The following is a 17060-nucleotide window of genomic DNA, read 5'->3' as shown; positions in this document are numbered from 1 at the left end:
GAGCTCAGACAGTGGGAGGACCCATTTCTCCAAGTGGGGCCTCCAGATCCAGAAAGTGAGGTCTGCCTTGTCTGTGGCAGATGAGGCACCATCTCTCTGGGATGAAGATGCCCACTTTCTCCTTTTCCTTCATCTCCAGTCTGGCCCTCTTCAGCCACTACTGTTGATGTCTTGTTGTTAGTGTGCTCTGTGTTCCAGGGAAGTAAGTTTGGTCTCCTACAGAAGCACTCATTGAGTTCATTCTAGTGTAGGAGGAACCTGGAGGGAGATAGAAAGACCCTCTCTATCATCTAAATGGAAAGAATCTTTCCTCCAAACACAGTCTCAGCCCCAGGGCCAGAGTAGGGAGGGCCAAGTCTCGGCCACTCACTCAGAGTGTGGTGCAAAGGTTCCAGAGAAAGCTAGGCCAAGGCCCAGGACCATGGAAAGGAGAGTCCTGTTAGGGCCACCCAGGAATATGGATGGCACAGCATCTTTCTCCAGCCACTCCCAGCAGGCACCCATGGAGGAAGTCTTGAACATGCGGATGCTAAAAGCTCCTTTGAAAGAGAAAAATGAATCGTGACCAGTCTTGCAATGTGTCTGGACAATATGAGAATACTCCAGCTGGGGTGGTGACACTGGGGTCTGTCTCATTTTTGGTGTTTGAGACAACTTTCCCCTTGGGGCTGACTCCCAGTTTCTCAGCAGCCAGGGAGAGGTTGACAATGCTAACTGGTAGCAGAGAGAAAACCAGAGAAACACCCTGCCTCAGCTTTGCTTCAGGTGGGCTTGGGTTGGGCTGACACCTGGGGTGAACCAGTTGTTGGTACCAGGATGAAAGTCCTCTCTCGCATCAGAAGCTGCTTTCTGGTGGTCAGATGACCCTTGGTAGAGATGTGCCTCAGGAACACTAGTCTTACAGGCACTCAAAGTTAGGAAGGCTAATCCCCACTTCACACAGCTTTGGAAAATTCAGGAAAACCTGCAGTTAGGAAATCCAGGAAGGCAGTGTCTGGGCTCCATCATGGCAAACAGCAGGAAGCTGGTTGTCAAGTAGCTGTGCAAGCCAGGCCCAAAGCTTGCAAAGATGAGCTGCAGTCATAATGAAAAGCTCAAATTCAAGAACAGAGAGTCAGACACAGTACAAAAGACTGAGCATTATCTTGTGGGTTTTGTGGCAGGCATGACATAATTTTGAGCCCCAGAGTTTTGAAAAATAATGTGTAGAAGATTTGTATTGCAGGGAAAATAAGCACACACATACACACACACCCTTAATCTTAAGCGTAACCACCAGTTACCACTGTTGACAAGTTTAAGAAAAGGATTAATATATGTATACAATGAATATTCACTAGGCATTGTTCTAAGTACTAGAAATACAGCAGATAACTAATATAAAAATCTCTCCTGGCACAGAGCTTATGATCAACTATAATAGAAAAAGGAATAAAATTAGATCAGTAATTCACACAAGTGTTATAGGCTGAATTTTTTCTCTTCAGATTCATATTTTTAAGCCCTAATCTCTAGCACCTTGAAATATTTGGAGTTAGGATCTTCAATATATTTTTAATTTTTTTTGAGAGAGTGAGAAATCCCATCCACTAGTTTACCCCCCAAATGCCCACAATGGCTGAGACTTGGCAGGACCAAAGATGAGAACCAGGAACACAATCCAGGTCTCCCATGGGGGATAGCAGGAATCCAACTACTTGAGCCATCACCACTGCCTCCCAAAATCTGCATTAGCAAGAAGCTGGAATCAAGAGCCAGGGTCAGGAATTGAACCAAGGTCCTCTGATTTGGAATTCTGATTTGGGATTCAGGAATTCCAAGCAGCAGCTTACCTGCTTGGCCAAATGCCTTCCCTGCAGAGAAGGTCTTTAAAGTGGTGATTAAATTAAAATGAGAGTGCTAGTGTTAGCCCAAATTAGAAGGGGCGGTCTCCTTGTAAGAAAAGGAAGAGACAGCAAAGGGATATACTCACAGAAGAAAAGCCATCTGAGAAATGCAGCAAGAAGACCACCATCTGCTTGTCAGAGAGGCCAGAGAAGGAAACCAACCCTGTGAACTCCTTGACCTGGAACTTTGAGCCTTCAGAACTGTGAGAAAAACAATTCCTATTGTTTAAGCAATGTAATTCCTATTGTTTAAACTACACAGTCCATGGTATTTTGTGAAGACAGCATGAGATGATGCAATGCTTTACAGATCACTAAACACAGTGAAGAACAATGAAATAAAAGTAAGGGGCCTGGGGTGCAGGTGGAAGCATTGTGCAGAGTTGGGACTAGAGAGGACAACATCTACCAGTATCCCTGGGGAAAGCACAGAAGTCACAGGTTCCAGGGTGGGGGCCAGGAGGAACTGTTAATAAGAGTGAGAGTACTGTTTAGGACATCCGCCATTCTATGAGTCTGCTGAGTATCTCGCTTCCCATGTTGGATCACTCTCCCCTTTATTTATTCTATCGGTTAGTATTAGCAGGTACTAGAATTGTTTATGTGGCTGAAAAGCCCATGAGAGTATTTCAGGCATGGAAAGCCAAGACACTCTGGAAAACAACAACAACAACAACAACAACAACAACAACAAAAACCTAAATGAAAGATCTCTGTGAGTGAGATCCCAGTGGAAAGAACAGGTCTTCAAAGAAGGAAGTATCTTTCTCTGAAGGGAGGAGAGAACCTCCACTTTGACTATGACCTTGTCTAAACAAGATAAGAGTCAGAGAACTCAAGGGGCTTCCATAGCCTTGGAAACTCATGACTGGTGCATAGGGAGATTACTGATGCCATAAACAGGAGTGTCAATTTGTAAAGTCAACAACAGGAGTCACTGTGCATTTACTCCTCATGTAGGATCTCTGTCCTTAATGTGCTGTACATTGAGGCTTAATGCTATAACGAGTACTCAAACAGTGTATTTCACTTTGTGTTTCTATGGGGGTGCAAACTGCTGAAATCTTTACTTAATGTATACTAAACTGATCTTCTGTTAAAAAAAAAAAGAAGAAATTTCTAATTCCCAACTTGACTCTCACTGGGATTAAACATGACAATAGGTCTGATCTGATTTCATCATCATTTAACAAATCATCTATTATTTTTCACTTTATGTTTCTGTGTGGGAGCAAACTGTTGAAATCTTTACTTAATGTATGCTAAACTGATCTTCTGTAGATAAAGAGAATCGAAAATGAATCTTGATGTGAATGGAAGGGGAGAGAAAGTGGGAAAGGGGAGGGTTGTGGGTGGGAGGGACGTTATGGGGGGGAAGCCATTGTAATCCATAAGCCGTACTTTGGAAATTTATATTCATTAAATAAAAGTTAAAAAAAAAATAAGAGAGAGTAACACATGCAAAGTCATAATGTATATGTAAAGATTCTAGATTTACTCTGAATGAATCATTTTTTGTAATTAATAAAATTAATTTTTTGTTGATATTTTAAATTAGCTTCATATTATTTAGATAGGTAGACACATAGGCAAGTAGACTAATTGATTGCTAGAAAATGAATTTAACAAAATTTGACTTTTAAAATGACCCTAGTCTCTTAGTCTATGGATATGGTATTTGATATTTGCTAAAATCTTATTTTATGTTCTCACAAAATTTTAAAACTTTTGTTCATGTAACTCTTGAAAATCCATTAATCAGTGTTCTTAAATATTTTCTTTACTTGTTTCTGTAGAAAAAGATGCTGTTTTCCTCATTGTAATGTTAAATAAGTAGCTTAACACATTCTACTTGCTCCCTACTATTCTACAATAGTAGAATTAGTGAGTTTGTGTAGTCCTGGATAACACTTTTTCTTTATCTGGGTGTGTGTCAATGGTTTTTCAAGTTTAAATGATTTCCTTTAATTTCCAAATGTGAAAGCAAAGGAAAATGTATGACATGGAGTGATCTTCACTGTTTCTTCCCCTTTATACCATCATTGCTTAACTGTGCCATTTTTCATTTTAATGGCTTGTGACACTTACGTTGGGTTCTAAAATATCATCATCCCATGTGCTCCCCTTTAGTTCTATAATTAAATCATCTCAACATTCAATGCCGACAGTTCCTGTAGTACCTATCAACAACTACTTGGAATGCAAGTGGATTAAATTTTAATGGTCATCAGACATAGAGGCTGAATGTATTGAAAAAATACAAAAAGACCCAAGTATATGTTGCATGTAAGGAGTTCACTTCAGCTTCTTTTTCTAAGATTTATTTATTTGAAAGGTAGAGTTACAGAGAGAGAGAGGGAAAGACAGAGATATAGAGATTTCCATCCACTGGTTCACTCTCCAAATGGTCTCAGCAGTTGGGGCAGGGCCAGGCTGGAACCAGGAGCTTCTCCCAGGTCTCCCTTATGCGTATAAGGGCACAAGTACCTTGTGCCATCCTCTGCTGCTTTCCTAGGTATGTTGGCAGGGAGCTGGATCTGAAGTGGAACAGAAGGGACTCGAACCGGTGTCTACGTGGGATGTCGGCATCACAGGCAGCTGCTTTACCTGTTACACCACAATGTCAGCCCATGTTTCACTTCAGTTTAAGGACACACACAGAAGGGAAGTGAAGGATGGAAAATATACTGCAAAGAAGTAGAAACCAAAAGAGAGCAGGTGTAGCTGTACTTGTACAGGACAAAATAGAGTTCAAGTCAAAAACCATAGAGTGAGACAAAAATGTCCTGGTATAATGGTAAAGGAATTCATTGTTCAAGAGAACACGATTGTTTGTAAATACAGATACACCAACATTGGAACACCAAAGTACATGAACGTATATGGGTAAATTTGAAGGGTGTTAGATTAGTCTCTGTCCCTACAAGGCAGATAATTCTACATTGAAATAAATAACTTCTTTTTATCATGAAGGAGAGCCAAGAAATGTCCTTATTTGGCTTTTGTTTAGTGTCTGATGTCACTCTGCTGAGAAGTCACTCATGAGGCTTAGAGCTACAAGGAGCAAGCATCTGATTTTGAGGGGCCTTAGAGATCATCTAATCTAACACTGCTACTTTCCAGATGAGGAAATCAAGGTCTAGAAAGGAAAAGAGAAGTAACTTGCCCAGAAGTCTGTATCCAAGTTGTGTTGCTGGAAACACAACCCAAGTTTTCTGATTCTCAAATTTGTGTTCCTTTGTTAATCCAAACTCTTGAATCAGTAATGTTGCTTTTTCATTGAGGAAGGACTTATTGTTCTGACATTGTGACCACCGCCAGGCATGTGCTGCTATTCTTGAAATTGCATACACGGTGGTTTCTCAGGTTCATTAGCACCAGTGTGGCGAGAATATGGGCAGGTCACTATGGAAACTTTCAGAAATAACCTCTGAGGAATGAAGAAGAGCCTGAACAAACAACCTGCTGCCCAGAGAAGGGAGAGAGGCAGAGACGCTCAGCAGTTCGCAGGTGGAGAATGTAGGACTGGGCTGTATGTTCCGGAGGATTTATTTTTAGTAATTACACCCTTAGGCAGAAGATCCAATTGAACTGACAAGAGCATTTTGTTCTCACTCATATTTCACTTTGTCTTCCTGTGGGTGTACTCACTGTGTATAGAAGCTTGTAGAACCTCTGCCATTTTGCAGATGGGGTCTGGAGAGGTGGTGTCACCTGTAAATCAGGGGCAGAGCCAGGACTGGGGTCCATGTGCTCCGAATCTTACTGCATTCTTTATATTTTCTGTGTGATGTTCTTGAGGTCCCTGAACTGTTTGTTTCTGTGGAAGCTTTGGCTCTATCTCTGTAACTAAGATATTATGTGGTGGCTGTGAGCCTTGGTTGGACTTGAACTTGAGTTCAATTCTGCTTGCTATCTATGTGGCCCTATTACCCCGTTTCCAGAACCCATCTCTAAAGATTTTTTTTTTTCAGGTCATTTTTAGAACGTAAATGTAAAGGTTGAGGATTAAATGGAACTCATGCGGAGTACTGAGCACCACTCTTTGCTACTACTGAAGATGTAATGCCTGGTACTTGTTAACGGGCACATGGGATGCTCAGTCCCATGTTGACACTGTGTTCCAAAAGACCGAGAGCCCTCTGTCCAGATACGTTCAGATGATGTATTTGTTTCTGCTGACTTAAAGTGCATTTTCTTGTTCCCATCTTGAGGAGGACATTGGCAAATGGGAGAATACTCCGAAGCGGACATGGAGACTGGTGAGAAATACGGGGGAATCCTGTATCTGAGGAGCAGCTGACAGTCCTGTGGTTCTTCAGACAGAGGAGGGGAGACAGACGTAGAGCAATAATGATGGTCATCACCGAGTAACAGAAGGCCCCACTGGTTCACATGGCAAAGGGACCATTAGGCTTCCCTAGCGAGAGCCGTTTGTCCAGAAAGAGCTGTCTCGCCGGGGATGGCACTGCCAAGCTCAGACTTCTGTGAACCAGAGAGCGGGGGCAAGAGCAGAACAGCCAGCATTTTGCTTTCTGCGCAGGGAGGACAGAGCAACAGTGCTGTAATCCCAGGGTGTCTGCTCTGTGGCCTGCCTGCCAGAGCCACTGGATCAGGGTTGCACATCCAGGCCAGGGACGGCCTCATGGAGTGGGAAAACTTGTCAGAGAGTCATATAAAGTGTGACTCGGTCTCTCTTTCTCTCCATCTCTTCCTCTTTTCTGTTTTCCTTTTTATCTCCCTTCTCCCTTCTTTCTCTTCCTTTCTATTTTTCTTTCCTTAGCATGTCAACCACCACTATGTTTAAGTTTTCTCACTTTCCAACATTTTTCAGAGCATTAGCTCAGGGCTTATAAACAGTAGTGGTCCTCAGTACTCCTAGATCCCACATGTAGTTTTGCTGGCTATCACTTCTTAAATGGAGGTGCTAGTTTGAACACAATCACCTTGATTTTAGAGCCTAAAAGAGCAGAGTAAGTCCAAGGGTACAGAGACACTGGGTTGTGTTGCTGTCATTGAAAGTCTCTCCATTTCTTCCCCAGACACAGACTCATTTCTGATATCCAAGGACATCTGAGCTGAAATGACAGCCTGTGCTTAATGCATGAGTTGAAATTCTTAATCAAGTTCTGGAAGAAAAATCAAAGACTTTTACGGAAGAAATCACAGGTATTGAAACATCTATTTTTAAAAATTAGATTATCTTGTCTGGTTTGGGGATATTAAGGAAGTTAATCTTTGATATGAGAAGAGAGGAATAAGAAAGCAAGAGAGAAGAACATGGAGTTGAAATAAGGCAGTTTTTTACATTGTGGTAGCAGAGAAAGAGTTCTGAAAAATTAAGTGACTTCTGCCACAGGCTTATTGGTAATGTTATTTTGATTTTTCTCATTTGTCCAGTTTCTTCACCTGTAAAAATGTGTGGATTGGTGTAGATCATTTCTGAAGTTTTCAGTACATGTCAATTCAAGTAGGTGAGGAGGCAAAATGATAATTAATTATGTATTTACGATTTTATGATTGAAAAACTGTTGAGAAGTAAACACAATTTAAAAAAGTAAGAATTTAAACTGGGAGCTGGTAATAAAATTAGTACACAAATTAATTGTTTTTAATGCAAATAATAGCTAGTTATAAAATGTAACAAAAAAGTATTGTGACTCAAATAGAAAGAGAAAGCATAAAGTACTATAACTAGGAATATTTAGCCTAATGTTACAAAAATGTTTTAAGTGTATATAAAGAATCTACAGATGAGTATCAAAATGAAATATTAAAATTCTAATACATATAGAAATCTCATTGTTTGGAAGGTTCAAAGGTCCATGTGTAATTGTTTTCTTAAAGAAAACATGTAATTTCAAATGAATGTCAGTCACCAAAGCGGTAAGATTATTTTTAACATGATCAAGACAATTATTTATTTTGTAAGAGTCAATCATCAGCTGTAGCCATGAATTCTGAAGACTGCCAGAATCTACATCAGTTAAAATCACACAGTTCTGGTACAAGAAGAGACAGGCTGGAGAGCTGTGGAAAGAGGAGTCAGCTTTGGGTCCTGGGAAGGTACTGGGTTTTGACAACTGGCGAGGGTGGCACTGAAGTTCTGAACTATTGCAGGTAACGGGCATGCACGTCCTATCCAGGGTGTCCTATTGTACCTGCCAAGCAAGGAGGCCTGAAATCGTCACTTCTTTAGAATCGTATGATTTTATTTCTCTTCTGTACAGAGACTCAAATTTCTAGGAGACTAGAGCCATGAATTCAACTATGTGCCCTTTATATGAACTGTCATATGAAGAATGATGGAAGTTCTGTGGGCTTGGGACAGTCATAATTATGAATCGGGCAAGAAATAGCTTTAATGCTGTTGCTGGGACCTGTTTGTCATGGGTTTTGACAACAGACCCTATTTACATATTGAAAACATTAAGGGAAGAACAGCACAAATATAGATGTAATTAGGTGAACACACAAATAAGGCAAATCTCTTTAAATAAACTCAAACACATGCAGCATAAAAAGCAAGCAGGGAGTGCAGTCTTGAATTCCAGCACCTGGATGAACAAGTGTAATGGAAGAATCAAGCTGGGAACCACTTCTGCAGCACATTTGATAAAAGACTAATTAACTGAGCAGACATGCAGTTCTTAGAAATCAATGAGAAAAGATGAGTGACCCGACAGAACAATGGGTAACAGAGACAAAAGACCACCAATGACCATTTAAAAACATTCAGTCTCAGAAATACTTCTTAGGTGTATTAAAACAAGCATAAACACTATTATTAATTGATAAAATGGACAAATAAAATAATTGATAACAATCAGTATTGGTGAGAATTGTGATAGTAAAAAGATAATTTTATACATATTAGTGACTACTTGTTGAATTCCTTATTCAATGGAGAATTAAATTTGTGAATATAAAGTAAATTGAAAGTACATAATTGCAAAAATTAAAAAGAAAGATAAGACAGAAGAATAGAGTGTGGGAAGGAGAGAGAGAGGAGTGGAAAGTATCATGTTCATAAAACTGTATATATGGAAAAATGAAGTTACAGTGAGACAGTGAGTACCTGTGCAGTACATATTAAACCCTAAAATATGTGTAACTGTTAATATTCCATATCTAAGATACAAAGTAATACTCACATAAATTTCCATATGTATATACATATACATATGCAGTCATACACACATATGATGCAAATATATTTGAAGAAATACTAAAGAGTTTCTAATATAATATTTAAATGGAGCTTATTGTAAAGCATTGTTTTATATTTTGAATTTAAACAATTCACATGGTTTCTTTATCAAAAGAAAAGCCCTTAAATATTCTGAATGTAAATAATTGTAATTGAATATAAAATCTTTTGTTTTACTTTCCAATTTTTAAAATGTTTCTATTATTTTGAATTTTGGAATATGTATTTTTAAAAATTACTAATGCAAAAAAACATATTTCATATATACAACTCTAAGAAAATAATCATACTTCTCCACTCAAGGGCCCCCACTTTAGGCCCCCCTCCTTCATTTTTTTCTTTAATTTGTGCAATAACATGTTTTCAATTTATCACACTTAATGCACCAGTAACCTTGATGTTCAACAAGTAAAAATACCATGTTCCACAGGAAAATAGACAAAAGCTATAAACAATAATCAAATCAGAAGATGTAATTTCTTTCTCATACATTTTTAGTATTCTATATTAACTACCACAAATCAAAGAAAACATATCAGCATATGAAAGAGTTATTTGTACCCCAAATAAAGCAGCTCAAATCACAATAGTTTGGAATCAACTCAGACATCTATCAACTGATGAATGGACAAAGAAAATGTAGTATATACATCAAGGAATATTACCCAGCTATAAAAAGGAATGAAATCCTATGGTTTGCCACAGAATGGATACAGTAGGAGACTATTATTCTTAGTGAAATAAGCCAGTCCCAAAAAGACAAATATCGTATTTTTTTTCTGATATATGGAGTATGTATTTTTTAAAAGATTTTATTTATTTATTTGAGAAGTAGAGTTACAGACAGTGAGAGGAAGAGACAGAGAGAAAGGTCTTCCTTCCATTGGTTCACTCCCCAAATGGCCACAATGGCTGGAGCTGCACCTATCTGTAGCCAGGAGCCAGGAGCCGGTAGCTTCTTCCTGGTCTCCCACATGGGTGCAGGGGCCCAAGGACTTGAGCCATCTTCTACTGCTTTCTTGAGCCATAGCAGAGAGCTGAATTGGAAGAGGAGCATCCAGGAATAGAACCGGCACCCATATGGGATGCCGGCACCACAGGTAGAGGATTAACCTACAGCGCCATGGCGCCAGCCCCTGGAGTATGTATTTTTAAAATAAGAAACATAATAGAATTAAGAGCAAGCAGATGATGAAATTCAGACTCTAAGAATAACTAGGAATGTTTTCCACTAGTTTTCAAGCAGCATGAAATCTTTCTTACCCTAGTGCCATTTTCTATCTGTATCCTAAGGAGCCTGGAGCACCCCATACATTTTCCTCCACATCTTTTCCAATTACTTTCCTTCCCTTGGAAAGTCCAGCCTATGCTCCTCTGTAGCAGCATGGTCCTCAGCCATACCCTTTACTTCACATGCTCAGGTCTCTACTGCATGTTGACATCATCTTCAGGTGATGTGAGAAGACTGCCTGCCAATCAAGTGCTGAAAGAAAACTCAGGTGAGCTGTAGATGGGGATTAGGGAGCAGGGAAGGAAAACCGTGCTGTGATTGGCAAGTCACGCTTGTGGAAGAACAGGATCTTGGAGCAGCAAGAAGCTAATCTCTCTATCAATCCTTGGACCACTGGGAGTTCCTCTGATAGAGAACCTCAGCCCTCTAATTTTGTCCTATTGATTCTCACCATCAGGAACGTCAACTCTGCAACTATGAGACTCCATGTTTTCCTCACTGCTCTCTTTGCCATCTTCCAGGTACTGCCCGGTAAATACCAACCATTATGCCATATATTTTATTATTTTTTTCTTTCCTTAACTGAACAATTGTTGGAAGGTAAAACATTAGGAGATGCTCAGAGTCACCACTGTGTGACAAAACACCTTATTTGAATCAATAAACACACCCCACACCCACACACACACACACAACTCCCTTTGGTTGTTGAGTCTTCATGCCATTTAACATCTTGTCATGTCGTTTTCTTGCACTCCTCCTTCTCCAAATGAAATGAGTGGTTGGGAGCCAAATCACTGGGTTAGTATAAACTTCTGTGGAGACAGAAATTTTTATAAGCCCTAACCAGAGTTCATTTGCCATTCTTATCACACTTGCTGTTGCTGTTCATCTGGGGAAGACAGAGGTTCCCTTCATACACTTTCCTCACAGGACACAAATATCTCTTTGTTTTCCAGGCAGCACTAGGACACTGCATTTTGAGAGACCTTGCTACCTTCGGGGTGGAATCTGCTTGAAGGAAGGAACTCCAAGCTGTGAACCCTTCAGAGGACCCTGTCGGGCTTTTACTGTTTGCTGCAAAATAAGGAGAACCTGATGGAAGGAGCAAGGAACCTTGGCAAGACTCTTCCAGTCCAGATGAAAGCAAACAACTTTGATGACTTCATACGTTATCTTGTGTTTAGGACTGATTCAAGGAAGATTTAAATCCCATGAAGGAGAGGGAGAAAATTATAAGAATTAAATTTAAAATGTGTGAAGCATTTTTATTCACCTGATATGTTTAATCCATAAAAACTAATTTCTCATATGCAAAAAAATAAAATTCAGCTAGGTTAAGTAATTTTCTCAAGATAATACAGTCCATACATGAAGGAGTGTAACCAAAGATATTTAGTCTTCAGTTGTTCTACAATACTGCATCAATGGGGAAGGATTACTGCTCATGAAAGATGTCATTATTGTGGGGTGAAACAGTGTGAAGATAGAGGCTGGCTTGGGACCAGCCATGGCAATGGAGAAAGTGCTGGGAGGAGGATCTTCTGAGGTGGCACAGGGCCAAGGGGTATGGGAACTTATAGGAAGAAGCCCATGTACACAGAGAGACTCTCCAGATGGGTCAGCCACATATGGAGATGTGGGCAGAAGCCTGTCCAAAGGTAAGAATTCCAACTGCAGCTCAAGGCTTCCACTTCCTAGGATAGGTGTGATGATTTTTGTGTCTGTGTTTTTGTCTAGGTACTGCCATCAGCTCTTGCATCCTGAGTAGGTCATCTTTCCTCTACAAACATGAGTGTCCTGCCTGTAAAGGGAATAAGCCTGGAGATGATCCATCCTTGATTTATGTAATTTATAATGCAAATTTGGGTGGTGGAGTTGGAGGAGGATGTAGGAAATTTTTGCAAGGTGCTCAGGAATTTGGAGGTCAAAGAGGAAAGACAAGATAGATTAGCATGATATCATGGGGAAGAAAATGGGTTGGTTAGCACTGTAATGACCAGCAAACAGGACAGACAAATTGTTTATTGGATCCCAATCAATTAATAACTAAAGACTATTCAGTGCAGATTTGCAGATGAGCCATGGGTTATTATCATCAATAATTCAATATTTGTAAAGTTATCCAGATTAAAGTACAAATACTAGCTACTCTTGACTTGTTTTTATTGGTGCTGACTCCCTACATAGTCTGCCTACAGGGATTATTATGATATTTTGAGTATTTCTTGTAGCTGTGACATAGGTTCACAGCAGGCTATCAGAGTGGTTTACTCATTAGGAAGAGGGTCTACTAGTTCCAGAAGAATTTAGAAACCCAGTCATTTAAAAATAATTCACATATGTACAAATCCTGTACTAATGAATAAATGAAGAGAACAGAATTGAGAGAATCTGAGAAATTGGAAACTTCAGAACTGGAGACTATTGGATGGCTGGTCTACACTTTATTGAAGTCACAAAGGCCTCTATATTTGGAGGATATACACTAAGTACTTTGGGAGCAGAATATCTCTTTCCTGTGTGTTTCAGATACTTTTATTGGAACTATTGACTAATCACTGGATTAATGAAAGAGTGAAGCTGAGAGTGAGCCTGATATTTAATGACAGAACCCAGGATGTCCTGACAGCCTAAGACTTCAGACTTCCACATTGAAGTTAAGAATATAGAATCTTGTCACTTGGGCTTCTGAGCAGTTCTACTCATCTGCTAAGTACTGGTTTTAGGCCATGGAACCACAGTGGAGGCTTAAAGACAGACTTTGAACCCATAGACAATCCTTAAGTGAGGGAGATACATTAGAAAACAACAACTCCAGCATTGTTCCATGGCCAGTTAATCTGCCATATAGCATGTCATATAGGTGCCAGTTCATGTTCCAGCAGCTCCACTTCTGATCCAGGCCTCTTTTAATGGCCTGGGAAAAGCATCAGAAGATGGCTCAAGTACTTTGGCTCCTGCCACCCATGTGAGAGACCCAGATGAAGCTACTGGCTCCTGGCTTGGCCTGGCCCAACTCCCGCCCTTGTGGCCATCTAGGGAGTGAACCAGCGGATGGAAGATTTTGCTCTCTCTCTGTGTGTCTCTCCCTCTCTCTGTGTAACTCTGGCTTTCAAATAAATAACTAAATCTTTTAAAAAAGAAAACAAATAAATAGAAGATATAATGTTTGGTAATATAGACTGCTAAAAATAACAATAAATTTGGATCTCTGGATAGATGATGGAAAGAGTTATTTTAGATTGTATACTGTAAAGGGGTATTTCTCAGTGGGTGACATGAGCAGAGGCTTGAATCAAATGCTAGCACAAGCCTTGTGAGGTTTTGGGTGAAGTTCATTTCTGCTAGTTTCAATAGTATGTTGAAAGGTCCTGAGATAGAACGAAACAAGTTTCTATTATTTAAGGGATAAGAAATGGTAAGTGTAGCCAGAGAAATTTAGCAAGAGTGGGAAACATGCATTTAGAGAACTAGTAGAACTAGTCACAGAGTAAATGATAATGGATTTTAAAGAACGCTCTGGCAGGGCCGGCACTGTGGCACAGTGGGTTAAAGCCGCCACCTTCAATGTCAGCATCCCATATGGGTACTGGTTTGAGTACTGGCTACTCCACTTCAATCCAGCTCTCTGCTATGGCCTGGGAAAGCAGTAGAAGATGGCCTAAGTCCTTGGGCCCCTGCACCCACACGGGAGATCCGGAAGAAGCTCCTGGCTCCTGGCTTCAGATCAGCTCAGTTGTGGCATTTGGGCAGTTCTGGTCATCTGGGTAGTGAATCAGTGGATGGAAGACCTCTCTCTCTCTCTCTCTCCCTCTCTCTCTCTCTCATTCTACCTCTCTCTGTAACTCTGCCTTTCAAATAAATAAAATAAATCTTTTTTTTAAAAAAAAGAACAATCTGGCTACCACATGAAAAATAATTCAATAGGGAGTGTGTTAGGGGAGGGTTAAGACCAGAAGAAGATAAGTTGGTTAGGGGTCTGTTGCAACCATACAGGCAGAGATAGTGCAGACATTGGTAGAAGTGATGAGATATGGTTTTGAAAATAGAGCTCACAGGGTTTGTTAATAGACACATATACACATATACACCTAGACAGATGGGCATATATACATATATTTGCATAGGTAGACACATAGGTAATTATCAATTGATCAATGAATGTGTGTCTTCCACATAGCTTATCAGTTTCTGTTACAACAGACTATTATAATATTGTAATAGTTTTTCAGTCAAGGGAATACTTGGTAAGTCAGTGATTTGTTTCTTCAGCAACATAACTTGTCAGCTGTTTTCCTAATAAGGCCAGTACTAAAATTCACCTTGAAATAAGTCTTCTTTGATTGCGTAGTGACTCTTACACGTGAGCAAGTAGGAAGTAGGTGTTCTTTTAGGTCTGAGGGAAGGTTATAAGACAACTTCAACAGACTTGAGGAGGCCACCATGCCCAAAGACCCTGACAAGTACAACGCAAAGTGGGGTCATTGTTAAAGAAGCCACTAACTTTCTAAAGGACAGAGGGCAGAGAGAGAAGGACCTGCCAACATGGGTGATGGTGATTCTGCCAGGCAAATGACTGAGAAAAACAACAAGCTCAAGAAATAAAATTTCCAGACAAAAAGGAAAGGAGGAGGTGGTTTATACTGGTGATCCACTCTCAGAGACTAATCTTATGAGGCACCATGTGTGTGTGAATTACAATAATTCTGATCTTGGGGATTTATGTAGACTTTCTAGAAGTCTGGACCATCATGGCCACTCAATCTATGGAACTTGAAGTATGTATCATTTGTCAAACATGTCTAAGAGTGATGGCCCATAGCTGAGGAAAAGATGATAGTCACTTTCTTAGACTCCAGGTCTTTTGTTGCAAAGCTGCAAAATAGAGGTTGAACAACCCTCTCCACCAAAAATATAAAGGGCACAGAGAGAGAGAAAGGTTTGAGGGAGAGATACTAGGATTTTCTTCCCAGTTTGTATTGGACCAAACTGCATGGTGCCAGCACTTGTGAGACCCCCTCCCTGGCTGCATCACATCATGTCATCACGGTGGAGCTTGAGTGTGAGGGAGAGAGGTCACACTGAGAAACTGAAAGCTAGGAAAAACTGGGGAGGGGCCAGTCTTGCTCTGTTGTAATTATCCACCTAATGTAAATTAATCTGGGGGGTCTCATGAGATCTACATTAGTCTCTTCTGAGGATGTGGTTCCAATGACCTCCCTGTTGACCCCACCTCTAAAAGCTCCCTCCACCTGCTGGTATCACCACACTGAGTCCAACCTTAAGGAACACAGGGTACACACTCCAGTCACATTCAACCATAGCCATCTTTTGCACAAGACTCTCGCCAATGGATGGGTCATTCTTCCTGTTCTTCACAGCTGCCTCAAGATTGCCTCACATGGCTTTCTGAGACTATTTTAAAGAGTGACTCCTCTTTAATCAATAAAAAATATCTTTTCTAGTATTTCAGTCAATTTATGCTGGGAGAAGGACAACAGGTAGTGCTTCATCTTGCAATTCTAATATAAACTAATTGTATTTCTGTCTATATGTTCAACTCTTTCCATTTACTTATTTATCCTTCAGCCAGAAACACACTCTGATATTCTGTCACCTTAAAATATGTTTTAGGGGTAGGAGCTGTGGTGCAGTAGGTTAAGCTGCCTGGCATTCCTGCTTCCTATATCAATGTGCTTGAGTTTGAGAGCTAGCTCCACTTCTGATTTCAGCTTCCTGCTGGTTCTAATCCTAGGGAGCAGCAAAGATGGCTCAAGTACTTGAATCCCTGCCACCCAGATGGAGATCCAAATTCAGTTACTGACAACCAGCTTCAGCCCGTCTCAGCCTTGGCTGTTGTGGGCATTTGGAGAGTGAGTCAATAGGTGGAATTTCTCTCTTCATTTCAAATAAGAAACAGTAAATAATATGTTAATATCTGATAAGGCACATTTGTTAGGGAAAAAACCCTCACACTCTTTATGTTTTCTAAAGTTTTTTATTTGAAAAAAAAAATTAAACAGAATAGTTAAAGAAATAGCACAATAAACACTATATAGGCTTTACTTAGATTAAATACTTATTACTATTTTGCAAAACTTGCTCTCTTTTTCTTTTAAATGACTATTTGAATATAAGCTGTATGTATTATGAAACTTGACTTAAACTTACTTAAACGCTCCACAAGTGTATCCTGAGAACTAGAACATTCTCTACACAAGCAAAAATACCTACTTAATATTAATTCAATAATGTTTCCTAATACATAATCCAGCATTCGAATTTTCCCCAGTCTTTTAATTTATATACCATAGCTTTTTAAAAAATCCAAGATCTAGACAAAGGTCATAACTTGCCTTTTACTGCTGTGTTTGATTTATTCTAGGTCAGTAACGAGGCCTGTTGTCCTGGAGCATATCTGACAATCGGGATTTTTCTGAAGTTTTCAACCTGACTAGACTCCAGCTAAATGTCTCTGACAGTAATACAATGTGGTGAATACTGTGCTCTTTTTAGCCCATCACACGGGGAATGGCAAATAGTGTCATCCAGACACTAGTGCTGAGGCTCCGCTTGAACACTCAGCTGTGTGCAAAGAAATCTCCTTTTTACAACTTAAGCATTTTAGGAAGATAGAGGACGGTCACTACCATTCGTGACTTTTGGAGTGTAAAATCCCTTCAGCCATGTGGAGATGAATACAGCAACATCCACAAAGCAGTCTCTACAA

At 40.0% G+C, this 17060-nt stretch overlaps 1 long non-coding RNA gene across 4 annotated transcripts; it reads left to right on the top strand.

The window, feature by feature from the left end:
- Positions 1-5547: 5547 nt before the first annotated feature.
- On the top strand, positions 5548-12709 carry LOC149125199 (uncharacterized). Of its 4 annotated transcripts, XR_016212597.1 has the most exons (5): positions 5548-6148; positions 6929-7055; positions 10518-10595; positions 10785-10858; positions 11287-12709. It is a non-coding gene; the product is annotated as an uncharacterized LOC149125199 (long non-coding RNA). The 4 variants fall into 4 exon arrangements; XR_016212596.1 differs by lacking the exon at positions 10518-10595 and having other exon boundaries at positions 5549-6148; positions 11287-12708; XR_016212598.1 differs by lacking the exons at positions 5548-6148; positions 6929-7055 and adding an exon at positions 7139-7253.
- Positions 12710-17060: the final 4351 nt, after the last annotated feature.

The sequence above is a fragment of the Oryctolagus cuniculus genome, chromosome 8 (genome assembly GCF_051225735.1).
Source record: "Oryctolagus cuniculus isolate XC-2025 breed Fujian yellow rabbit chromosome 8, ASM5122573v1, whole genome shotgun sequence".
Lineage (NCBI taxonomy): Eukaryota > Metazoa > Chordata > Mammalia > Lagomorpha > Leporidae > Oryctolagus > Oryctolagus cuniculus.
This window is presented reverse-complemented; position numbering and strand designations above follow the sequence as displayed.